This window comes from Medicago sativa, chromosome 8 (assembly GCF_051527215.1).
Source record: "Medicago sativa cultivar Bolivia chromosome 8, Bolivia_mono, whole genome shotgun sequence".
NCBI classification, from domain to species: Eukaryota; Viridiplantae; Streptophyta; class Magnoliopsida; order Fabales; family Fabaceae; genus Medicago; species Medicago sativa.
In genome coordinates this window covers 30,773,652-30,800,750 of record NC_140756.1, presented here as the reverse complement: position 1 = coordinate 30,800,750, position 27,099 = coordinate 30,773,652, and the positions used below count along the sequence as shown (strand labels likewise).

At 36.7% G+C, this 27,099-nt stretch overlaps 1 long non-coding RNA gene and 1 pseudogene across 2 annotated transcripts; both read left to right on the top strand.

Moving 5' to 3' along the window:
- Positions 1-293: 293 nt before the first annotated feature.
- Positions 294-6,066, top strand: LOC146898334 (putative disease resistance RPP13-like protein 1; annotated as a pseudogene). The gene is made up of 5 exons (XR_015023154.1): positions 294-4,096; positions 5,152-5,200; positions 5,263-5,393; positions 5,477-5,686; positions 5,931-6,066. The product of XR_015023154.1 is annotated as a putative disease resistance RPP13-like protein 1 (transcript).
- A 9,366-nt stretch (positions 6,067-15,432) lies between these two features.
- On the top strand, positions 15,433-18,351 carry LOC146898333 (uncharacterized). Its single transcript, XR_015022925.1, has 2 exons — positions 15,433-15,569; positions 18,061-18,351. It is a non-coding gene; the product is annotated as an uncharacterized LOC146898333 (long non-coding RNA).
- The last annotated feature ends 8,748 nt before the right edge of the window (positions 18,352-27,099 follow it).

Sequence of the window (27,099 nt, the reverse complement as noted above, 5' to 3'; positions counted from 1 at the left end):
CACGGAAGCTAGGAGTTTCTTGGAAGCATTTGTTGGGTTTATTTATTTATTTGATCAGGTTGCCCACCTTCATTGAATTTGCTTAAACTATGTTATATCAAACGAATAGAGCACTGATTATACTAGTAAAATATAGAATGAAACTAGTGCTACAAAAGTAGCTAGTATAAGAGGTTTTTATACATCTTATATAAATGTTATTATACCTTTATCTTCTTGGGAAGACTTACTAATATTGGTTGGCCGGCTATCAAAATAATAAAATATGAAAAGGTGCTCAACAACACAACAAAGTAATTTTATTGTTCAGAAAAGGGTTCACGTAGTAGCTCGCTCTATTGCATTGAGTCAGTTGAACTTTGCATTTGCAATTCTTTCTTGATTTCAAGTTGGTTTCTACCTTTCATTTCATCTATGGCAGTCGAACTGGTTGGTGGTGCTTTTCTATCTGCTTTCTTTCAAGTCACCTTGGAAAAGCTTGCGTCTGCTGAAATCGGGGACTACTTTCGAAGAAGAAAACTCAATGACAAACTTCTGAAGAAACTTAAAATCACGCTTCTCTCCATCAATGCTGTGGTCGATGATGCAGAACTGAAGCAGATCAGAAATCAACCCGTGAAAGCATGGCTTGATGCTGTCAAAGATGCTGTCTTAGAAGCAGAGGATTTGTTGGAAGGAATTGACATTGAACTTTCCAGATGCATGCTTGAAGCTGAATCTCAATCCAGTACAACTAGCAAGGTATGGAATTTCTTCAGTGCTTCTTCCAGTTCATTTGACAAAGAAATTGAATCAAAGATGCATGAAGTCCTTGACAATCTAGAATATCTTGCTAGCAAAAAAGATATACTAGATTTGAAAGCAACTAGTAGTAGTTTTGGTGTTGGATCTGATAGCCAATTGTCACGAAAATTGCCATCAACATCTTTGCTTGTTGATTTTGTTATTTATGGTAGAGATATTGACAAGGAAGTTATCTCTAACTGGCTGACATCTGACATTGAGAGTGATAACTATCAACTGCCAATAGTTTCTATAGTTGGTATGGGTGGGATGGGCAAGACCACGCTTGCCCAACATATATACAATGACACAAAGATGGAGGATAAATTTGATGTCAGAGTTTGGGTCTCAGTGTCAGAAGAATTTGATGTTTTCAGGGTAACAAGAGCTATTCTTGAGGGTATTACTGGATCTACAGATGATGGTAGAGACCTAGATATTCTTCAGGTGAGGTTGAAGGAAAAACTATCTGAGAGGAAATTTCTTCTTGTGTTGGACAACCTTTGGAACGAAAAACGTGACCAATGGGAAGCTTTGCAGACTCCTTTTATTTATGGGGCTCAGGGAAGCAAAGTTCTTATCACTACCCGCAGTCTAAAAGTTGCCTCAACTGTGCGGTCAACTAGAATACATCAACTAGAGCAATTAGAAGAGAAAGATTGTTGGAAGTTGTTTGCTAAGCATGCATTCCAAGATGAAAATCCTCGAATAAATCATGAATTTAAGGATATTGGTAAATGGATACTTAGAAAATGCAAAGGATTGCCTATAGCGTTGAAAACAGTTGGAAGTCTCTTGTCCACAAAACCAAGTTTTGTGGAATGGGAAAGTATATTGGCTAGTGAGATATGGGACTTACCAGAAGAGGAGAGCAACATCATCCCCACTTTAATGTTGAGCTATCATCACCTTCCTTCACACCTCAAGAGATGTTTTGCTTATTGTGCCTTATTCCCTAAAAACTATGAGATTGAAAAGGAGCATTTGATTTTATTATGGATGGCAGAAAATTTTCTGCAATGCCCTCGACAGAGCATGAGTATGGAAGAAGTTGGTGAACAGTATTTCAATGATCTATTTTCCAGGTCATTTTTTCATGAATCAAGGGTATATAGAAAACATTTTGTCATGCATGACCTTCTCAATGATTTGGCAAAATGTGTATACGGCGATTTTTGCTTCACATGCAAAGATGAGGAATCAAATAATATATTAAAAACGACTCGACATTTCTCAATTTTAGGAATTCCACATGATGGTTCTAAAATGTTTGAAACCTTATACAATGCTAATAGTTTACGCACATTCATAACATTAAGAATGACACCCTGTGGTACTCTATGGAATGATCAAATGTCTAGTTTATTTATGAATGAGTTGTTCTCAAAGTTCAAGTTCCTTCGTGTCTTGTCGTTCTCTTTGTTATCCCTTGAGAAGAATGAGTTGCCTGACACCATAGGTAATCTCAAGCACCTCCGTTGTCTAGACCTTTCACATACTTCCATAAAAAAACTGCCTGATTCAGTCTGTTCTCTCTTTAACTTGCAAATACTGAAGTTGAGGAGTTGTAGTTATTTTGAAGAGTTGCCCTTAAATTTACATAAACTCACTAATTTGCGTTATCTTGATTTTAGTGGAACTAGAGTAAGAAAAATGCCAATGGATGTGGGAAAACTAAAGAATCTTCAAGTACTGAGTTCTTTCTATGTAGACAAAGGTAGTGAGGCAAATATTCAGCAGTTAGGAGAACTCAATCTTCATGGAACACTATCAATTTCAGAGCTTCAAAACATTGTCAATCCATCTGATGCACATGCAGCAAATTTGAAACATAAATCACACCTTAGGAAGCTAGAGTTAGAATGGAATGCAACCACTGATAATTCAGAGAAAGAAAGGGAGGTTCTTGAGAAGCTACAACCTTCGAAATACTTGAAGGAGTTGTCAATAAGGAACTATGGTGGTACACGATTTCCATATTGGTTTGGAGATGATTCATTATCAAATGTGGTGTCCTTAAAGTTGAGCAATTGTGAATATTGTGTGTTGTTGCCTCCACTTGGAATTTTGCCATCTCTCAAGAAACTGTCGATCACAAGGCTATCTGGGATAGTGGTGATTGGTAGCGAGTTTTATGGAAATGGAAATAACTCTTCTTCTGGTATTGTTCCATTTGCATCCTTGCAAACTTTAATATTTGCAAGTATGAAAGGGTGGGAAGAATGGGGTTGTAAAATTGTGACAGGTGCTTTTCCATGTCTCCAAGAGCTTTCAATAAAAAATTGTCCAAATCTAAAGGGGTGTTTACCTAAGCAACTTCCTTGTTTAGTGAAACTTGAAATTACTTCTTGCGAACTACTTGTGGCTTCTGTATCATTGGCTCCAGCCATTCATGAATTACATCTAATTAATTGTGGAAAGTTGCAATTTGATTACCAACCATCTACTTTGAGAATTCTCATGATTGGTGGATGTTTAATGGAAGGGTCGTTGCTTGAATGGGCAGGTCACACCTTAACACACATATCTGTTGAATCATTGGTAATTGAGAGTTGCCCAAATATGAACATTCCCCTTGATTTTCGTTACAATTTCCTTCTATCTCTGGACATTACCAGTAGTTCTCAGTTCTCACTCTCTACGGACCTTTCCGCTGGATTTCTTCCCAAAACTCCAAAGGCTCAACTTTACAAAATGTAGGAATCTTGAAATGCTTTCACATGATCATAAGCATGATCATAGACTTAAAGCTCTCTCTATTACAAAGTGCCTTAAATTTGTATCATTTCCCGAATGCATGCACACTCTCTTTCCATCTCTCAGTGAACTAACTATAATTAATTGTCCACAACTGAAGTCGTTCTCTGATGGAGGTTTGCCACCAAGCTTAAAACGTCTTCATCTCGCCAGATGCTCTGAACTTCTTATCGCCTCACTAAAACGTGCTTTGGGAATCAACACTTCTCTAAAAAGCCTGTATATTGAAAATGTGAATGTAGAGTCTTTTCCCGATCAAGGGTTGCTTCCCCTCTCTCTTACCACTCTGTGTATCAATAATTGTGTGAATCATAAAAAACTGAACTACAAAGGTCTTTTCCACCTCTCCTCTCTTGACAACTTTTATATTATGGACTGCCCCAACCTTCAGTGCTTACCAGTTGAGGGCATGCATAGATCCATTTCAACCATAGAAATTGAGAATTGTTCATTGCTTGAAAAACAATGCAAGAAACCTAAGTGTGACGTTTGGGGGAAGATATATCACTTTGAAAGCAAGATAATCGATGACAAATATCGCCCAATTTTTATCCAGGTACCTACTCTGTGCACATACATATGAATGTTTGAATTTAAATATCAACATATTTGGCGCTGTTAAATTAATTTTCAACATTCATCTCTACAGTGCAATATTATCTTGTTTATTGGAAATGTTTTACTGTAGTTAGCAGATAATAGTAGCGCAAGTTGCGCCTTAATGGCTAGTTGCTAGTACTTGGTAGACTCGACCTACTTTGGAAATATTAGATAAAGTCTCATGTATGTTTTTGGCATATCTCATGAATTGTTGTAGATTTATATTGGCATACTTTTTACTTGAATTTGCATCTTCTTTTTGAACACAACAAATTTTTTTCCTTCTTGTTTTACATGCATGGATTTCCGTTATCATTATGCCTCTGTTGAAGTTGGAATTCTAATCAGATACGTCGTTTATATTTAGTGTTCAAGTTTTGTGAGGAATGAGGAACTAGTATAATGGTGAAGCATTGAAGTTCTGGAGAAAGAGAAGGCAAAGATATATGAGGCCGGTACACTTGCTGAATTTCAAATTTGATTTCTTCTGAAATCAATGACCATGCAACTTTTGAAGGAGTCTTCAACTACACCAAATAACAAGTCTATGGTTATTAAGTATGAGTTTTTGATTGGGTAAGAGATTTCACAGTTGGATTGTAATTAATCCTTTACAAGGAATTCATCATGCCCGTAGAAACTTGTTTCAAATTCATTTTTGAATGATTTGGGGAGTTGATTTCAACAGGGATTATTGTTTTTTGATTCTTCTTATAAAACATTAGTTTGATGTCATTAATTTTTTATTTTAACCTTGATTTGAATTTTTAAGCAACATGATATATACAAATTTTATTTTATAATTATTAACAATCATGAGGATGGTAAATAAATTTTCTTTGGGTTTATTTTTGTAAACCTGTTGTAACCCTTCTAATTGACATGCATACATGTAAAGAAAGTGATAGCTTAATTCGAGTAGAAGGTAGCAATGAACATCTTCGACAAACATGGTGCATATTATCTCATTTCTTTTTATGTCAATTGGCCTAATCTATTAATATTTTTCAGGCAACTGAAATGCCATCAAACTTGTCTTGGTATTATTTCATATGGAAAGGTATTTCAGGCAACAATGACGTGTAATCTACACTAGTCTCGCTTTTGCTTATTGGAAATTAGGGAACACAAATGCTGCCTTAGATATGTTAGAAGGGATGGCTAGGAGAAGGTTGGTGATCACTGCCAAAATCAAGAAGCTTTCAAATGGTTGTCTTTTCCAGATATTGGGTTTCTTCCCCTCTCTCTCACTTGTCTGTCTATCCATGGTTGTCTGAATCTTAAAAAACTGGACGACAAGGGTCTCTGCCACCTCTCCTCTCCCAACCTTCAATAGTTACCCGTGGAGGGCCTACCTAAATCCATTTCACATCTAGAAATTACCGGTTCTTTGTTGCTCAAACATAGATGCATGAAACCTAATGGTGAAGATTGGGGGAAGATTTCTCACATTCAATGTGTGGTGATCAATGATGTCATAATAACTTGAACTACAAGTTCTAGATGATGCATGAGCTGATTCTCATATTGTCCAGATTTTAAGCAGGTACCTGCTCTGGGAACAAACATATGTATCTTTCAATTTCAAATTTAACATCTTTATTCTTTGCTGTTTTTAATTTAAATTAATTCTCTATACATTCATCCCTATACGACAATCTTGTTTATTGGAAATGTTTAACTCTAGTTTGCACATAAATTTGTTCTTTCTATATTACATGCAAGAATTTCTGTTATCATTATGCCTCTGTTGAAGTTGGATTCTAAAAAGATCCGTTGATTTTATTTAGTGTTCATGCTCTGAGAGGAATGGGGGGCACTAGAAAAATAGCGAAGTTCAGAACATAGAGAAGACAGAGCTTTTTCTTCAATTACACCAAACATCGAGTCTTTTCCATATAGACAACTACTTGGTGGTGATATAAGTCAGTTTTTTCTAGGGTAAGATATTTCACAGTTAGATTATAAATTTATAATCCTTTACAAGGAATTAATTGTGCCCTTGGAAACTTATTTGAAGTACAATTTTCAATGATTCAGGGAGTTGATTTCAACAATCATAAATGTTATTCGATTGAACAACACATAAACTAGTTGTCAACAGCTTCAAGCATCAAAATAATAAAGGTTGGTAAGTTTCTCTCAAAATATCAACATTATGTTCTGTCTTTGAACTGAACTTAAGTTTCTCTCTAAATGTTAACAAGCTACTATTCCATATTTCTAGTCTAGGCCACTTTAAAGAAACTCTAATTTTTATAGCAAATGAATTGAGTTTTTGATTTTATGCAAATTCATGATTTGATGTCATCGATCTTTCTAGGAATAATCTTGGTAAGAATACTGCTGCAGACATTGACAGAGCTTTCTGGACTATTGGGCTCCTTGAACTTGTTTTTGTATCAATTGACTGGAAGTATACTTACTAGCATACCATCTCTCAACTGAAATGCCATCAAACAGGTTACCACCAGTTTCAATATTACTTTTGTTTTTATGTTATGTATTTTTGTCAAAAAATATATTAAACTTTATGATTGTATTCCATTTTCCTTGAATATATATTAAAGGTGTATGATTTTATTCCATTTTGTCTTGATGTTTCAGTTTACAGGGCATGGATACTATTAGATAAAAAGGATTGAATGTGTAGAGAAGTTGTTACTGGAAATCAGGGAACACAAATGCTTCCTCAAATACGTTAGGAGGAAATTGATGATCACTGCCAAAATCTATTGATGATTTAGTGTTCCTGATGGAAAGGGGCCGATGCAAAGAAATACAATGTATAAAATACAAATGTTGATATGATATAATGATAAACTTGGTTATTCAAAAGAAGATTTTTCAAGTAATTGTAGGCAATGTGTTTCTTCTAGTTATTATGGGGCCTTCCTTCAAACTTTCATTTCTCATTAAAAGTCAGAGATTCATTTTTAATTGTTTTGCTAATAAGATTGCTAATATTGGTCTATCAATCCCCACATTCACTTGGTGGGATCATATCTGCGATTCAATTGGGGAAGATTTTAATCGTAATAGGTTAGGATTACCTATGTATAGATTCTTTTTTTAAAACGACTTATATATAGATTTTGTTGATTTGATGTTAGAACCTTTTTATTTCTTCTTTGTAGACCCTGCACTCTTTTTTCCCTTCATCAAGAATTTATCTCTCTGGATTTTGTTGTAAAGTTTTTAATGAGGAAGAGGTTCTTATACACCTTGCTTGTTGTCTTGGGTGTAGAAATCTCGCAAGATGACGTGTTTGCCTCAATAACATGAACAAACTTGATCAATATAGTGTTTGACTCGATCAGTTCCTTGGAATTATACTAAGCGAATATAGAGAAGATTGTTCACATCGTCGTCGTTTTGAAGTTTCAGTCTAATGAACCAAATACGTCGATCTAAATTGATGCTATTTTAGAATTCATTTTGACATGTTAAGTTGGTTTGTGAACTATAATGAACCATACATGTCACTTTACACAAGTTTCAATTCATTGTAAACCCGTAAATTATTGCTGTGTTCTTAACCATACAAACCGTTGGTGCATTCTAGAACACACAAGTAATTACTATATTTAACGGGTTCGAATTCTATAATCCGGACTTGTAGTTTATACGTTTCTTATGTCTGGAGTCTAAATTTTGAATGTTTAGAAAACACCTTTTTCATTAGGTTTGGTTCTGTTAGATTCTGTAACTTTTATATGTGTCTGGATTATAGAGTTTAGATATTTAAATTATCTGAAATACACGTTTGAATTATAGAATTTGAACAAGTAAAAATTGTGAAACCAAATTGCAAGTCACAAAAACATATTAATTGATGTGTATTTAGATTTGAATTAAAAAAATGTAATACTACAGAAGACGACAAAAATGACGTGGAGTCTAGGTCCCTCAGGTGCTTCTGAGGTGTGAAGGTCTTCCAAGTCTGATGGAGTCTTCTATACCTGACTAGGTCTTCTGAGTCTGTTGATCTCTTCATAGTCTGATGATCTCTTGAGCTTATGAGATGCGTCCTTTTCTTATGATCCAATGTGTTGACTTCTGGTTGATCTTTCTCCAGATCTTCTACCATAGTCTTTTGAGCTTCTCTTGTGCTTCTGATGCTGTAACACATGTTCAATACTTTGATGGATATATTATATGATTCTGCACACTTGAACAAATATTAGTATATCTAATTGTTCTTCAATACTTGGTTATCATCAAAACCTCAGCGGAATTGTACAAGACCCTTATTGGTCCAACACGTTACACTTCTAAATCTCAAAAACCAAATCTCGCATGGGAAAGGACAATTAAAACTTTGCAACCACTCCAATCTTTTCTTTTATTTACTTTTCAAATAAATTCTGCTAATTATTGAGTTGAATGAAAATCCTTATGGAGACGATAACTTACTACTTTATTACTTGAGTAAGATTGGGTGCACTATACTAGGAAAACTTCAACAGGCCTGTAAGGAAAACTTCAACAGGCCTGTAAAGTCCAGAATTATGATGTAGTGATTTACACAATTGAGGAAAAGCTCATAAATTACCTCTTAAGGTCATGCTATTTAATGCAATCAAAATAGTTCATGGCAAAATGCAACCCTGATCAAGTATATTACTTTCCAGTTAGTATACCATCACGTAATAAATGAATTGACAAAGGTATGTTCCCCCCTCATATGTATAATGGTAAAGGGAACAAGTCCGGGCTTCGATGCCTCGACAACCCTCGATACACCCTAATGGCGGACAAAGTAACAGCCATAAAGATGGTCCGTAAAATCCCCCAGATGGGCCTAATGTAACACTCCGTTTTCCCAACATAAATAAATATAAAGAATATCAGAGTTTACCATCATAAACGGAGCATCACATTCATCTTTCAACATTTTCCACAATTTAAATAGAACAAAATACTATTTATTAAAACAACCAGTCGTTATAAAAATCCAACAATCATGCAGCGGAATTAGTTTTACATCATCTTATAAAAATCCTTGGCACTAAAAGGCCACAACATTAACATCTTAAATAGTCTTCTTGAGAATAGTTCAACAATAATAAAAGGAAATACGTAACAAGGAAAACATGCATCAGACAATCCCCATCCCGTTATGTAATATCCCGCCTGTCAGTATCGGAATATTACCAGTCGATCGTGTCAGAGAATTAATGTTACGAAAGATAGTTTGACGGAAATAATTATTATGAGATGTCAGCTAAATACGAGTTAAGTATCAGTGTCGTGTTTAACACGCTTGGAGCAAGGGCAATTTGGTAATTGCACGTTTAAAGGATATTTAAATGGTGAAGGCACCAAAATATCTCATTATCCTTATCCATTTCTCTCTCTTAAGTTGTTGGTAAAGACATCCTCCTCCTTCTCTCTTCTTCTCTCACGTCACTCTCTCTTCTCCTCTTCATCAATCTTTCCTAAAACTTCATCCTCTCATGGTAAGCTTTCAAACTATGTTCCCTTATGATCTCTTAAACTTAAGGAAGTGTGGATTTTGTTGGTTTCTCTACATCTTCTCTCAAGAAGAGAATCAAGGGTTAGGGTTTTGGATTGGTAGAGATTCTTATTAAAGGTTTATGCATGAAGTTTCTTCAAGAATGGGTTAGCTCCAACCTCTACAAAGATTGGATACTATTTGAAAGGAGTTACATGCTCTAGGGTTTGGATTAAACTCTCTCTTCACTTTGGTTCTCAAGAGATGTGGTTATGGAAGCTAAGGTTTGGTTATTGACTAAGAGGCTAGGGTTTTAGTTGCTTGAGCATGGAAGCTTATGGTGAAGCACGTATCATGGAGTTTTTGAACAAGATCAAGAATTAGGGTTTGTAAAGTAATGTTGATGATTCTTGTAAGCTTGGGGATCAAATGCAAATCATTAGGTGAGTTCCATAGCTAGTATTCCTTACCTTTGGGATTATGTTATGATTTGTGAGTATAGTATGACAACTTAGTTTTTTTTATAAGTAAGTTAGTTGCCCTTTTCTTGCCTTGCTTACCAAACTTGTCAATACTTGCCATATGAGTGTTTTACAAGTATTTTATGATCAAATATATTCCAATATACTTAGAGAAACTTGGTTTGAGGTTTTTGGGTCAAAAATATCATTTTTGAGGGTTCTGGACTGTCACAACTCACCACGGCGAGCTAGTACTCGCCACAGCGAGCAGAAGCAACAGAGCACATGATTTTCTCGCCTCCTACTCGCCATGGCGAGTAGGTACTCGCCTCCCCAGTGTAGTTGCTCGCCATGGCGAGCAGACTGTGTGGTCACACACGGTTCGCTCGCTTCCGGCAGCTTTGTCATCTTTTCGAACTGTTTTCTTTGAGCAAGAAGTAAACCCCTCAAACCAAGGTCCTATTTGATAGTATTTAGCAAAGTTTTCTTGAGGAAGAAGAAAGTATTTGAAAAGTTAATATAGCATGGCAAATGAGAGAATAGCACAACAAGAATCGGGTAGCAAGATAATCATTAAGCAAGGGAATGAAAGTAGAGCCTTGACATAGTTTGTCAAGAAATAGAATGCTATGCATTAGTAATATGCTTGATAAGATGCGAAGTAATTTAGAATATTATCTTTGTATAGGAGTTAAGTGTCATACGAGTATGGCAAGACGTGAATCGATTAGATATCTATCCACGAAGTAAGTTAAGTAAGCATATAGTTACCTCTAGTGGGATTGTTTAAGGATCCGAGGTAAAAGAGATAGTATGATTAGGTTTAACCTTCATACATGCATAAGACCAAGATTTTGTTAAAGATGTGATGCGATTAATATCATATTCACAAGAAAGTTTAAGCAAGTTTTAAGATAAGAATCATATATGGTCAAGACCATTAAGTAAGAATAGGTGTCGTGTCTCTTGTAATCCTTCCTAGGATGGATTCAAGGGGTTCTACGAGGGGAACGGGCAAGCCGTAAGGGACCCGCATGCCACTGAGGGAGTCCGGTACGCCATAGCTAGGCATTTTATCGGTAGTAAGGGATTAACTTCCGGGGTTACTCCACTCGGGACTAATCCGTAAAATGAACTCAGATAATGTTTGTTTGTTACACGCTAACATAATCAATGAATATGACCATGCATATTGTTCATACATTTATATGTCATGTCATAGAGCCTTGACGTAGATCTTCAAGAACTAGTAAGTTAGCAAGAATCACTTTTGTGATAAGAGATGATATGTTGTTAGATACAACGTATTCAAGCAAGTAGAAGCAAGTAAAGAAAGATATGCCGATGACGATCTTAGGTTTCCCCTAATCGTCCGGTCTAGAACCGTGTCATGATTATGTTATGCTTAGGCCTCGATACGTAGAGTATATTTTGGCATCGCAGTTTTAGATTCCCCTTGACCGCCATGACACGTATAGAAGAGAAGCCTATAACAAGTTAAGATGAGGCTATGACGGCCCTAGTATGCACGACCGTCTAGAAAAGCAAGTCCCCACACACGTATACTCAACCGGCAGGTTGTATTGTAGACACGTGGTGACCGTAGGTTTCCCCCGAGGTTACCTATAGTCTAGGATTAGGTGGAACTCACTGAGACATTATGTCTCATCCCAATCCTTATTTGTTTCAGATATCAGGAAGGATTAGCAAGCTAGTAGCCGAATGGATGTTGCGACAAGCGTTCGTTCGTACCGCTGCAGGATGAGGTGGATATTCAAGGATGCATCTATTATACTTTAGAAAAGTTGAGTTGTATTATTATGTATGAATGCATTTGGTTGTATAATATATTCATTCGAAGTAGTTATTGTTGTAAATTTTTAATGTATCCAGTACTAAAATAATACACATGCTAGACTTTCTAGATACGTCTAATGTGGGTGTTACACGTTACATATCAGAGCATCCTAGACGACACGGCGGAGATTACTCACAACTGCACTATTCTTCTCTACCTGCAAGTTACTCATACGAAGAGCAACATTTTCAAGCAGAAGGGGTGAGATTTCACATTCATTAATAGCAAATAACAATTCATAAAGAGTAATCAACATACATATATTCAACATTAAATAAACATCAATTAACATCATCTATTAATGTCAGAACAGCATCAACATCGTCAAGAACAACAACGACATCACAAGCAATCATCATTTATTTCATGTTATGACGACTCTACAATGCAACAACAACTCCTCATCTTAAACAACAACATCTTAGACAACTTCAATATGCATGTGGTACTAGGTCTAAGGACAACTGTTATTTATGGATCTCTCAAGAACATCATATCCTCATGCTTGCTGAGCAAAGCTGAAGAGGTAAAGTTGTGGCAACAAAAACTAGGTCACTTGAATATGCAAGGAATAAAAAAAGGCTATCTCTCTAGAAGCAATCAGAAGTATCCCCAAACTGGAAATCACTGATAGAAGTATCTGTGGTGAGTGTCAAGTTGGTAAACAGACTCGAATGTCCCATCCTAGGTTGGAACATCAAGGAACAACAAAAACACTTAAACTTCTTCATATTGATTTAATGGGACCAATGCAAGTTGCTAGCATTGGTGGAAAGAGGTATGTTCTGGTGGTTGTTGATAATTTTTCAAGATTTACCTAGGCGAACTTTATCAGAGAGAAATCTGATACCTTTGAATCACTCAAAGAACTTTGCATTCAACTACAAAGAGAGAAAAATAGAGGTATTCTCAGGATAAGAAGTGATCATGGAACAGAATTTGAAAACTCCAGATTTCATGAATTCTGTGCAGATGAAGGAATTAGGCATGAATTCTCATCTCCCATAACACCTCAACAGAATGGAGTGGTGGAAAGGAAGAATAGGACTCTGCAAGAATCAGCCAGAGTTATGTTACATGTTAAGCACCTTCCACTTTATTTCTGGGCTGAAGCTACGAATACAGCTTGTCATGTTCATAACAGAGTCACTTTAAGAACAGGTACTACAACTACCCTGTATGAGCTATGGAAGGAAAGAAAGCCTACTGTAAAATATTTCCATGTCCTTGGTAGCAAGTATTACATTCTAGCAGATAGAGATTACAGAAGAAAGATGGACCCAAAGAGTGATGAAGGAGTTTTTCTGGGTTACTCTACTAACAACAAAGCCTATAGAGTGTTTAACAACAGAACTCAAGTTGTTATGGAATCCATCAATGTGGTGATAGATGATGTGGTTAAAGAACCAATGCTTGAAGTTGTACCAGGTGTTGAAGCATATCCTGAAACATTTGTTCAAAAGAAAGTAATGCCTGAAACGGTTGAAGAACCTGAGACTAACCCTGAAGATACTGAGATGGAGAATGCAGAATCAAATAAAGGACCTTCAATCAGAGTTCAGAAGAATCATCCTCAAGAGCTCATTATTGGAAATCCAGATCAAGGAGTCAGAACCAGAAGATCTAATGATGTTGTCTCCAACTCCTGTTTTGTGTCCAAATTTGAACCTAAGAATGTGAAGGAAGCTCTCATTGATGATTTCTGGATTGAAGCCATGCAAGAAGAACTCAACCAGTTCAAAAGAAGTGAAGTATGGGATCTAGTGCCAAGACCAAATGATATAAATGTCATTGGGACAAAATGGATCTACAAAAACAAGTCAGATGAAAATGGTACTGTTACCAGAAACAAGGCAAGATTGGTAGCACAAGGTTATACTCAAATAGAAGGATTAGACTTTGATGAAACATTTGCACCTGTAGCCAGACTGGAATCCATAAGGTTACTCTTGGGAGTGGCTTGTATTCTAAAGTTCAAATTGTCTCAGATGGATGTAAAGAGTGCCTTTCTAAATGGGTATCTCCATGAAGAAGTTTATGTTGAGCAACCAAAGGGATTTGTTGATCCAAATTTTCCTGATCATGTGTACAAGCTAAAGAAGGCATTGTATGGGTTAAAACAGGCCCCTAGGGCTTGGTATGAAAGACTCACAAAATTTCTGAGCCATCAACGATACAAGAAGGGAGGAACAGACAAGACTTTGTTTGTTAAGAAGGACAAAGGAAGACTCATGATAGCTCAGATCTATGTTGATGATATTGTGTTTGAAGGGATGTCGAATCAAATGGTTCAACATTTTGTTCATCAGATGCAGTCTGAATTTGAGATGAGTCTAGAAGGAGAACTGACCTACTTTCTTGGTCTACAAGTCAGGCAGATGGAAGACACAATATTCATCTCCCTGAGCAAGTATGCCAAGAATATTGTGAAGAAGTTTGGACTAGATAATGCCAGCCATAAAAGAACACCAGCAGCCACTCACTTAAAGTTATCCAAAGATGAAAATGGTGTAGTTGTTGATCAAAGTCTGTACAGAAGCATGATTGGAAGTCTCCTATATCTTACAGCAAGCAGACCGTACATAACTTTTGCTGTAGGAGTTTGTGCTAGATATCAAGCAGAGCCCAAAATGAGTCATCTTGTTCAAGTCAAGAGGATTCTGAAGTACATAAATGGCACCACAGACTATGGAATTCTATATTTTCACAGTGACAATTCCAGGTTAATTGGTTATTGTGATGCAGATTGGGCAGGTAGTGCAGATGACAGAAAGAGTACTTCAGGAGGGTGCTTCTTTCTTGGGAACAATCGAGTGTCTTGGTTCAGCAAGAAACAAAATTTTGTTTCTCTATCAACAGCAGAAGCAGAATATATTGCTGCAGGAAGTAGCTGTTCTCAGTTAGTATGGATGAAGCAAATGCTGGAAGAGTATGATATTCAACAAAGTGTTCTAACATTGTACTGTGACAATCTGAGTGCTATCAACATCTCCAAGAATCTTATACAACACAGCAGGACAAAGCATATTGACATCCGGCATCACTTCATTGGGGATCTTGTTGAAGACAAAGTAGTAACTCTGGAGCATGTGACTACTGAAGAACAACTGGCTGACATCTTCACAAAAGCCTTAGATGTCAAACAATTTGAGAAACTGAGGAGCAAGCTGGGTATTTGCGTCCATGAGGAATTATAGCAATCAATGCTCAGAGTGTCAGGTACTTTTAGCTATAATTTATGCTTTTATTATAACAGCCCAATTTTCGCTAGCGTTATTTTATTATTTTGAGTGTTAGTAAGAATGTTATTTTACCAAGTTACTAGAGAGGGTGTAGTAATTATTTTATTTACCGGTAAGTGACCGTTAGTGTTGTAATTTACCTTTAAGTGAGTAGTGACACTTTGGATGTTAGAATAGAAATGAGTTAGGCCCATTAAGGTTGTGAGATAAGCCCAATTGAATAGAGCACATATATAAAGTCTAGTTGTTGGTGAAAATTAGGTTTCACAACATTTCACATTTCATTTCATTTGAGAAGAGAAGAGATAGAAGCTAGAGAGAAGAACAAGAACAAGGGCTAGAGCTAGAAGAGGGGATTCATCATCTAGGAGCTAAATTGAGGCTTGAATTAAAGATTCTTGGTGTTAGAGGTAAGGGGGTTAGTTTTTGATCATAATTTCATCATTTTTCATTTATACCCATTTTTATGAAATTGATAAATTGAATCTAATTGCTCTGAATTCGTGCATAATTGTTGTTGTTATGATTGAGAGCATGATTTATATGATAATTGCATGTTAGTATGTGAATTAACATGTTGAAATGTGCATTTGTGGGTATATTGTGTTCTTGAGAAATTTTGATGAAAAATGAGGTTGTGATGTTGAATTGTGCATGAATTTGTGTTCATTAGTTGTTGTTGATGATTGTTGAGCTGTTAGAATCAAAATTGTGTAACTGGAATCGTTGTTTATGGATTCATGAGGAGATTGGTGGTTATGTTGGTGTTTTGAAAGAATTTTGTGAATTTGATGAAATGAGCTATGTTGTTGTTTTTAATGCTTGAATCATGTTTGTTTAAGTGTATTGAACCTGTTTTGACCCATAAACACTTTCTGGAAGTTGATTTGGGAGTTGGGGGTTTGAAAATTGGGATTTTGGGCAAAAATGGTGTAAAAACCCGTAACTACTGAAGAAATTCGCTAGAACTGCGCTAATAGCGAAACTGTCTGGAGTTACTACGCTAATAGCTCCAACTACGCTAATAGCGAAATTGCCCAGAAACAGCTTTTCTATTTCGCGTTCTTGCGTCTTTTTCCCTCGTTTCTGTTTTGATCTGGTCTTTGGTGTAAACATGAAAGTTGTAGATAATTTTGTTAGCTTTCCAATGGCTTTGGTTTGACATGAAAATGATTTTTGGTTTTTGAGTTATGAGGAAAATACTCCAAGGAGGTCTTAGAGAAAATTTTACGAAAAATCCGCATAACTATTTCTAAGTCGACCCAAACCTTATGGATTGTTTCCAAACTTCAAACTTGGGTTTTATGAGTTCAATTAAGGTGTTTAATACTATCTAATCTATGAGGTGATGGATCTAACTTGTTGTGATTTGAAAATGGAATTTTTTGTGAAAAGTGATAAAGTGAGACGAACTTTGAGTTCTTCATGAATTCATCGTATTTGGCCGATGAAATCCCTATGTAAACTCTACTGCACCTATAAGTGACTTGTGAGAATACATGTCATAGGCAATTGAGCTTGTAGAATTGGTTTTGGTTCATAACCTCTAGTATTTTTAAATGGTGACTTTTGGAGACGAACTTAGTAGAAATGACTCTTGTTGAACTAAAGTCTTATGAATCTTTTGTGAATGGTCACATATGACTAAATAATTGTATTTGAATGATTGCGAAGGGATGAGAATGATGTTTGTCATAAATTGTTGTGTTATTCCATTTTACTTGAATTATGTGATGTAAATGGAAATGAATTGTAAATCGATGTTGATGAATGTTGATGAATGTTGATGAATCTTATGTGAGATGTGATTGTTGAATGTATGGGCATGATTCTTGATAATGCAATGTTGTTGAGTTGTTGAAATGTAAAGGGAGGTGTACCTTTACATTGTTTTTGGTAGTTGTTATGTTGGAGTTGTGCATTATCGAGTCATTGCTATATGTCCATGCATCATACCATGTTGTTGTTGTTGTTGAAATGTAAAAGGAGGTGTACTTTTACATAGTTGTTGTAAGAGGAGGTGTACTCTTACATGTAAGAGGAGGTGTACTCTTACATAGATGTTCAGTTGGCATCTAATGACTGTTGTTGATTTGGTACCACATGCATCTAGAGAAGAGTCTAGAACATTGCATGCATTTGAATAATTGATGAGTTGTGTCATAATTGAATATATGACTTGGTGAATTGGGTGTTGGTGAAATTTGGTGAATGTTGTGATTATGTGGATTGGTGTATATGTACATTGGTGAATTTTGTGGATGGTTGTGAATAATTATATTATGCTCTAATTGCATGTCTTAATTGTTTGTGCGTATACACTTGGTGAATCAATTGAAGATGGTTATTTTAATAATAATGATGAGGTGAGATTTGTATAGGTATATATACATATATGATGTGGTGATGTTCTTTGATAATGATGATGGCTTGCTTATAACTTCGATATGACGAATTGTACTTGTTGAGATAAGCATGCTAGATGAGTAATGAAGTGAGTAATGTTTTCATTGATTGATGTTGATAAATGATGAGCTTTTGTTGATGACTTGATTAGAGGTTGAATATGCATGCTATGCTATGATAATAATGTGATAGCTTGAAATGTAAGTGATGGGGGATAATAATGATCATGTGATGCTAGTGTTCTAGGAGGGAGGGTTATGTATATGTGATACGTGTATGATACACTTGTTGATATGAACTTGGAATGATGATATGGAATGATTTGAATGGTATGAGAATCATGAATACTGTGAATACATGTATGATTTGTTATTTTGTATTCTTGAATATATCTTTCATTTCCAATGTTCATGTTTAAATCTTTTATGGATTATGATTAATGTAATACTTACCCCCAGTGGTTTCGACCGCCTACCTGTCTGTATGGATGGGTAGACGTTGCGCAGGATTAGACGCTTGGTGAGTTTGCTTGTTGGATGTTTGGATGACGGGAGCTTTCTCCGTTGTCGTGTCAGTATCGTAGTATCTAGGCTCTGATTAGGCTTAGCGTCTATTTGTTGTTTTGGATTCCGTTGCTATGTTGTTGCTATTGTCCACTTGTCGGACTTGGATTATTTTCACATGAGGATATATTTTGACCATGGCATGTATATGTTGAAGTTTATGATTTGAATTCCGCTGTGACCGTTGAAATATTATGTATATGCATGATATAAGTTGGTTTTATTTTGAGACGTAGCATCTATTTCTAGAATATTTTTGTTATATTCGCGCGTTTTACCGCTTAATAGAAATAGGGTGTTACATTTATCAACTTTTAATTTGGCATATTTTATGGCTAAAAGGGGGGAGTAGATATATCCATGTTGTATGTTTCCTGACTATGTGCCTACTGATGTTGAGACATCTGATTCTGGTTTTCTGGTGATTTTGGTTTTCTGGTATTCTTGCTTGTTTGTTTAAAAAAAAAAATTAGTATGCATGTATTCAAGGGGAGAAGATAGATATGTTGTTTGTGCCCTTTGAGGGGGAGTAAACTCCTGTGTCCCTGAATGTTCCTGTGGATGTTGGAACATCCTGCTTGTTTGAGCTACTGAATATTATCTGGGAATTTATTTTTCCTATTTTTCTCTAAGTAGCGTGTTGTGACAGATTGACTGTCTGGTTAGGATGTACATGAATTTATTTTTCCTTATATATCCTCTGTTGCAAGACTTTGATTCTCTATGGTGATACCTACTAGTTCTCTTGTCTGCTTATTTCCATGTGTTAATTGTTGTGTGAAAATATTGGAAGCAGAATCTGAGAATAATGTTATACTTCTTCCAAGACCTGAAGATTATGCGTGATGACTGAAGAATTGTATTTTGGTATCTATTGGAAATCTAAGAATGCGAACCTTTCTTCAAGGTAGATTTTTATTGTGAAAATTGAAGGAAAGGTTGCGTGTGTTATCTCTCTGATTTAACAGGTTTGGGCTCAATTTGTTTTAGCCAAAAAATTTGCCAAAGGGGAAGATTGTTGGATATTTGTATGTTGGCTTCACTTTTGCCTAAAATAAATATTCCAACATCAAGGCTTGGTCTGTACGTTCTGTGCCTTGTCTACATTCATGCACGCGTTCGCCTGATTGAAGGAATCCACGCCAGCTTGAGTTGGTCTAAACCGTGTGCAATTATGAGAAGATCAGAACATATGTGATTTCTTAAGGAATTGTTAAAACGACTTAGGAAAGTATTTTTAAGGTGATGATAATGTGACTTTTAATGAGCCTACTTTCTAGGAGTTTTCTTATCTGGCCATGTTGATTGAGCAATGAGTCACAGGTTTGATCTGAAGCTTGATTGAAGGGATGACACGCTTTGCTTCAGTATATAAAGGAGGCTGCAAGACCTGAAGAATTATTCAAGACATTGTTTTACAAAATAGAGTTTGTTTAGGTTTAGAGTTTTTGATTGTGAGCCTTTCGTGTATCATCTTGATGCATGTTTAGGACTGTACTTTGAGTTGTAAACTGTGCACTACTCCGAAGCTTTTAAGCAAGGAGCTAGGTAGACTGTGAACTGCATCTAAGCCTTTAAGCAAGGTTGCATGTTGTTATTTTTGAGGGTAACCTCATTTCATTTAAGTCTGTAATTTGTGAATCACGGGGGTTTGTGATCAGTTGTAAGGGCGTGAGATGGGATCTCAGATCTAGGAGTTCCTAGGTTGAAGTCTTGTTGGGGTAGGTCCTAGGTCATAAGTGCAAACGAGGTTTGCTGAGAGCTTTTGAATACGGACTGCACTAGTGGATTTCCTTCCTGGCTTGGAGCCCCCAGAGTAGGTGATGTTGCACCGAACTGGGTTTACAATTTCCCTGTGCCTCTTTTCTTTCCTGTCTGTTGTTTTGTTTTATTATGTTTATGTTTGTTAGCTTAATGTTCTAAACATCGTATACAACTTCTCTTTACTGTGTTTTGTGTTGGAACATCGTTTAGAACATCTTAAGTCTAACGTGCCATAATTTCAATTGGCATCAGAGCAGGCACTCTGCCTGTTATTGGGTGAGATCCAGAGGAGATCTGTTCTGTCAATATGGAGAAAGAAGGAGGTTTTGTTTTCATAACATTTCACTTAGACCTCCTTAGAGTATTTTTATCATATCTTAAGATCTAAAAATCACTTTCAAGTCAACCCAACGTCATTAGGATGCTAACTCAATTATCTACAACTTTTATGTTTACACCAAAAGCCAGTTCTAAATAGAAACGGTTGAAAAAGACGCAAGAACGCAAAATAGGAAATGGTTTTTCCGAGACCTACTTGGACTATTTTTATCATAACTTAAGATTCACAAAACATTTTCGAGTCACTCCAAAGCCATTAGAAAGCTAACTCAATTATCTACAACTTCTATGCTTACACCAAAAGCCGGTTCTAAACAGAAATGTATGAAAAAGATGCAAGAACGCGAAACAGAAAATGTTGTCACTGGCCAATTTCGCTGATAGCTAAAATCCTGGCTAATAACGAAAATGTTCCAGAGAGTTTCGCTGATAGCAAATTTCTGGCGAGTTTTTCATCTACTGTTACGATTTCAACAACATTTTCACCCCAAAAACTCAATTTCTGATCCCCCAACACCCATAAACAATAGGGAACTCAATCTATGTCTGTTTTACCACCTAAACATCAATTAAACACAACAGTTCATGAGAATTCATACACTTTATATAATCTTTATTGAATTAAACCTATCTTCAACTCCTCTAAAACCTACAACAACTGATTAACCTAATTCCCAAATTTTAAACTACCACAATTGACCAAACTTCATGAATCAAAACTTGATACTAATGAGAGTTAGCCTCACCCTTACCTTAGATTATTTTTCTGAATTCCAACGGCTGCGTTCTTCGTTCTTAGGGTTCTCTCTGACTCCTCCTCTTTTCTCCAATTGTACGTGTTATTATTTTCTTTCCCTATAACTGACTCTTAACCCTTTCTCTAATTGCTCTTCTCCCTAAAAACTACTTTCTTCCCTAATAATTATTTATTTCTAATAATAATACTCCTCCCCCACATAATAATGATATTAATACTTATAATATCAACTATTAATATATATTCCATCAAAATATATATAATAAATCATAAAATACTCTACTAAAATGTAATAAATCAATTAAATAATAAATATTAAAAGTAGGGCGTTACACCTAAGCTCGCCAGAACGGCAAGACAAAATAAGGCCTGGACAAATCGTGGCAAATCACTTGGTCCAACGTTTGAACCTTTTCAGGCCAAAACCCGAGCTATGGCTCCGGGCAGCCAAAAGGTTTCAGTCTAAGACCAAGGCCGATAAAGCCATGGTGTTCACTTTAGCAAGCTATAAAAGTAGGTCGGTGATCGCCCAATTCAAAAGGCAGTTACGAAAATCCAAGTAGATATATAACAAGTAAAGGAATGATAAAGCAAGTAAATACACGACAATGATAAACAAATTCTTTATTATTATTCTAATAAACGAAATTACTGCGCTATGGGGGAAGGTCACACCCTCACAAGACAAAAACCCTCAAGAAGCAACATCAAAGAGGAAATCTCGTTACAGAGGGAAAAGAAACAAAAGATCCTCCTTCAAGCTAGCGCCCCACGCTTGTCGAACTGGTAGACAACCATGAAAAAGTCCTACTCCGCAAACTGAGAAAGGGACGAGCCATGACTACATCAGGAATAGAGGAATGGTGCCATGCCAAAACAAGGTGTGTCGATCTAAGCCTCCAAGATCACCCTCCAAAGGTGGCATCAATGGATGTTTCACAAAAGCAGCAAGAGAACTCAGAAAGGCAGAGCACTGATCCTGGTGCCTTCCCAAAATCTGAAGCTCCCATGGGAAAAGGAAGGGCCATGGTCAGCAATGACGAAGGAAGACCATGGGCGATATACAATGCTAAAAGCGAGTAGGGACTGAAGGTGAGAAAAACATAAGAAGGGGGGTTGAATTGTCTTTTGAAAAATTCTTCGTTTCTCCTAAAACTGAACACACTTGATCAGAAGCTAAGTGAGACAGCTTCTGAAGTGGTAATCAGAATCTAAATGCAGCGGAATAAAACAGAGAGAGAGAGAGAGAAGAAGAAAGACACAAAGCAATTATACTGGTTCCTTCCACAATCCGGAAGTAGTCCAGTCCCCCTTGCACTTCCAAGGAGATTTCACTAAGAGTAATATCTGATTACAATTGCTCAATCACACAAGCAAGAGACTTCCTTTGCTCAAGCACACAAGCAAGAGACTTCCTTTGCTCAAGAACACAATCAAGAGACTTCCTGCTCAAGCACAACTGCAAGAGACTTCTAACTAAACAAAATTACACAGAAAATTGTTTAAGGTTGAACACTTGATATACAATCAGAGGTGCTCACAATACAAATCAGATACAGACTCAATGACTTAAGAATTTCTAAGATATGACTTTGAGACACAGAAATTCTAAGTGAATGCAGAACAATTTCAGCAGAGGTTTGGCACTTGTAATAATGTTGTGAGTCTTTCATTCAGCATTACCAAAACTCTAAGTCTTCACTCCTTTATATAGAGGTGTGAAAGAGACGTTGTGAAATTGCCAGCACATCAAAGAGTCGTTGTTGAAGCTTGATCTTTCACCAATGATCTTTTCCCTGATTTGGTTGTTGTCCTATGAAGAACCAATTTGAAATCCATTCCTTATCCAAAGGAACATCTATGCAGGCGAAGCCGTATTCTGGAGCTGTTTTCTTGTCTTGTAGTGTGGACACAAAACAGAGTAGTGGAGAAGGTGGTTGTACAGTTCGTACAATAGTACAATGTCAACGCTTTCGTCCAAATTGCAAGCACATGCCTTCAAACACCTTTGAAATGACCGTTACAATGTTCCACTAATTTTCTGCTATGTTTTCGAATCCAATAGTTAGCTTTTGCAGTGTTGATTCTTCAATCTTTGAATCTTTTGCAAATCTAGTTGATCTTCAGCTTCTGGTGAAATGACTTCTGATGAGGCAGCTTCTGATGATGCAGCTTCTGATAACGTGGCTTCTGATAACGCAACTTCTGATAATGTGGCTTCTGGACCTCTTGTCTTCAGGAGCACTATTCTTCAGAAGCACTATATTAATCTTCAAGAGCGGCTTTTCTTCAGGAGCGCTTTTTCTCTTCAGGAAAGAGTTGCCTTCAGGAGCACTAAGCTTCAATCTTGTTGATTCCTTTTGCTCTTTATTTGCTCATTCAGAACCAATAAATGATGTAACCTTTTAATTTTTGTCCTGTACACTTGAACAAATATTAGCTAGTCCAATTTACAATTTTTAATACCTTGTTATCATCAAAACTCTTTAAGGTTCATTGTTAAACACATTTTGTTCCAACAATCTCCCCCTTTTTGATGATGACAAACAATAGTATTTAAAATTGGTCAATTGTTGTTAATCTAATTAACGAGTTGACTTTGGGGTTTCTGAGGTTTGTAAGCTCAGAGTCTGAGGTTTGTAAGCTCTAACTCCCCCTGAGTCTGATAGTTTTTAAGGTGAGGTTTGTAAGCTCCCCCTAAGTTCTATCCAGGTTAATTAAATTCATTTTTCGCACAATAATATCAGAGCTTAAAAAAATTTGAAAGAATTGACTTATAAATAAGAAGAATGGTTCAATTAATTTTATTTAAAATTTGATACTCCCCCTTTTTGATACACCGTTTTAAGGTAAAACAAAAGGATAGAAATTTTCAAAAATTTCAAATATTATTAATGGGGCTCAGAGCCTTTAAATACTATCACATATACTCCCCCTTTTGTCATTAGCAAAAAGACATAAACAAAAAGAAGAGATGAGAAAAACGTAAGATTAAAGGTTCAGAGCATAATTCAAATTATTTTAAAGCATATTAACCATCTTCAAAAATTAAATAAACAGGGCATAACAAGCATTATTATCAAAGCAAATAACAACACACATGATATAAACAGTTAATGATATTCAGAAGCAAGAAGAATTCAGAAGCATATAATATCAGAAGCGAAAAGAACTGAATCAGAAGCAGAGATGATCAGAATATTAAAAGCCTAAAGAGACAAAAATAAGCTAAAAGTATGCATCTATGGGTTTGGCTTATTTCTCTAAAATCTTATTCAGAAGCTCTTGAACATCAGCATACTTCTTGTCCATGTCTTTTCTGTAGTTGTCTTATCTGATCTTGGCTTCTTGCATACCAGCTTCCAATTTTGATATCTTCAGCTTCTGCTCTAGTAGCTCTGTTTCAAGTCTTTCATTTTCTTCTTTGAGCACCTTGTTCTCCTGAGCTAGAGCCAGGTCAGGTGCATCATTCTTCTCCAGGATCTCAGAAGGAATAATCAGATGCAAATCCTTAGGCAGGAATTCACCAGGTTCTCTGCCTCTGATACTGAGTGGGTTCTTCACCCAAGTACCAAGAATTTCTACATCTCCAGTATTCTCTTCAATTCCATTCAACCAATCTTCCAGCTTTTGCTTGGCTTGCTCTTGAGCCTCAATGCAGGAATCATGCAGTGCTGAAATTAGGTTGATGACCCTTTCCTTGATCCTTCTCCATTACTTCTGATAGTTAACTTGATGACCCAAGTCATTTCTTCCTGCTATCAGTCTGAGAACTTCAGAAGCAATATCTTCCCACACATCTTGTAGCACTTGAGAATCCAGGAAAATGGTGGGAGGTGAAGGTTGTTTAGAGGGTTTTGGAGGGGCTAAGTTTACAGTGGGTAGGTTTGATGATGATTGGTCATTTGTAGTTAAGGATTGGCTAGTTGATGGTTGGTCAGGAGTGGGGTCAACTACCATATCAGAGGCATGATCATCTTGATCATCCTCAGAGTCTGTGTCCATATCACATACACCAGTATGGTGGGTGATCTTGATGGCTTGTACTGGTGAAGGAGTTATGGAAGCAGGGGTTAGCTCAGGAACAATGTGTTCAGGAGCAGCAGTTTCAGATGCAGGTTCAGGAATGGGTTTAGTAACTGGTTGTTCAGGAACAATATGTTCAGGAACGGTCTTTTGAGGAGTGACTTGTTCAGGAACAGATGGTTCAGGAACAGTTGGGGGTGATGAAGTTGTAGGTTCTGTTTGAGGGGGTGAAAAGGCTTTTTCGGGTTCTGGTTGTTGTTGTGGGGGGTCTTCTGAAACAACTTTATCAGAAGCAGATGCTTCTGGGGTTGTCTCAGAGGCTTTCTTTGAGGTTGTGTTAAAGCTAGATCGGGTTAGTTCACCTAGATAATGACTTTCTAGGTGATCTAAAAGAGAAGTGTCTTCAGAAGGAATAGAGGATGTGGTACAAGATGTGTGTGAGACATTTGATACCTGAGATAACTTTGATGTGATATCAACAGCTTCTGAAGTAGACTTTGAAGCATCAGCTTCTGAAGTATCAGCTTTCTTCATGACCATTCGTTCAGCTTCATCAGCAATTTTCTTAACATCTGTTATCTTCTCCACAAAGTAATATTCAGATTTGCTTGGCCCAGTTTTCTTTTTCTTCCTGTCAGCTAAGAACTGATCACTTTGTTCTTTAGCCCTTTTTTTCATATCAGGTGTAGGTTCAAACATAGGAAGAATTTTAGATTCAGCAGCCTTCTTCTTTTTCTTTTTAGGCTCCATTTCTTCCTGTTCTAACCTCTCAAGAGCTTCTTGCACCGTCTCCTTTTCAGCTTTACCCCTTTTTCTCTTAGCATCCTTCTGTTGCTTGGGCTTATCATCAGTGGCTTCTGCAGTAACTCCCTTGACTTTCTTCCCTTTGGTCTTAACAGGAGCAGCTTCCTCCTGTGGGCTTGCATCTGTTTCCATGACATACTCAGCTACTGATTTAGCTAAGATTTCAGGATTGCTTTCCTTAAAGATTGAAGGGAAGTCCCTGATAATCTTAGTTTCTGCAGTAGTCATCTCTATCCACTTCTCATCTTCAGGGGTTTTCTTGATAAAGTTCATAGAAAATAAGCTCCTGCTACTGATAGTCCTTTCAGCAGTAGAAACTTTGAAGCACTTGTCAGAAGCACCCCTTGTCTTTTTCAAGAAATCCAGCACCCTTCCTTGATAAAAGATTTCAGATAGTAATCTTCCATAGGGCACTTGTTTCCTTCCTTTAACAATGCCTTCATTTATGGCCCAGCAGAGATGATCCGTGACATATCTTGGGAAATTTATCTTATCAAAAATAGCCATGAAGTAAATTGCTAGCTTCTGTTGGTTGTTGGGTTGATCAGACCCTCCTGCTCTTTGAAAGAAGCAATCATTACTGAATTTCACCAACATCCTGTTGTGAATCTCCATTACATAAGGCTTAGCATCTTTGTTCCCACCCAGAAGCGTGTTATAGTAGCTCTTTAGCATGACATCTCCCTTTTGACTATTTCTTGGAATCTTCCCTCTGCATCCACTCTACAAGCTTTAGCTATAACATCCTCAGTGATGGTTATAGGAATGCCCATCACTTCAGACCTTATTTCTAAGCTATCAAAAGAGGTAGGATTCAAATCCACGTCATTTTTCCTTTCTTTGACCCAGCTTGTTTACTTGCGACCTTTGCAGGCTTTCCATTGTACACCTCAGCCCTTAACCAAAAGTCCTTGACCAAGTTCACATAAGTTGGCCCATTCAACATCTTGAAGTACTCAGATAGCTTCTGAGTATCTACCAAACCTTCCATGTCCACTTCGTACTTCTTAAGTGAAGCGAAATCCACCGGTGATTCTATTTGAACTATTAAGGATTTCCATGGAATATCCATAGTCTTCTCTTTGTACACGGACCCAGATTCTGATGCGCCTTGCATGCTAGAAGTAGATTCTGAAACTTTTCGTTGTGAGCTTGATGACGCCATTTGATGATTGAAGAAGATTTGAAGAAGATGATGGTTTTAGGGTTCTAGGGTTGAGAGAATGCGCTTACTTCGCAATAGGTTTGAGAGCAGATGTGTTTGTTGTGAGTGAGTAGTGT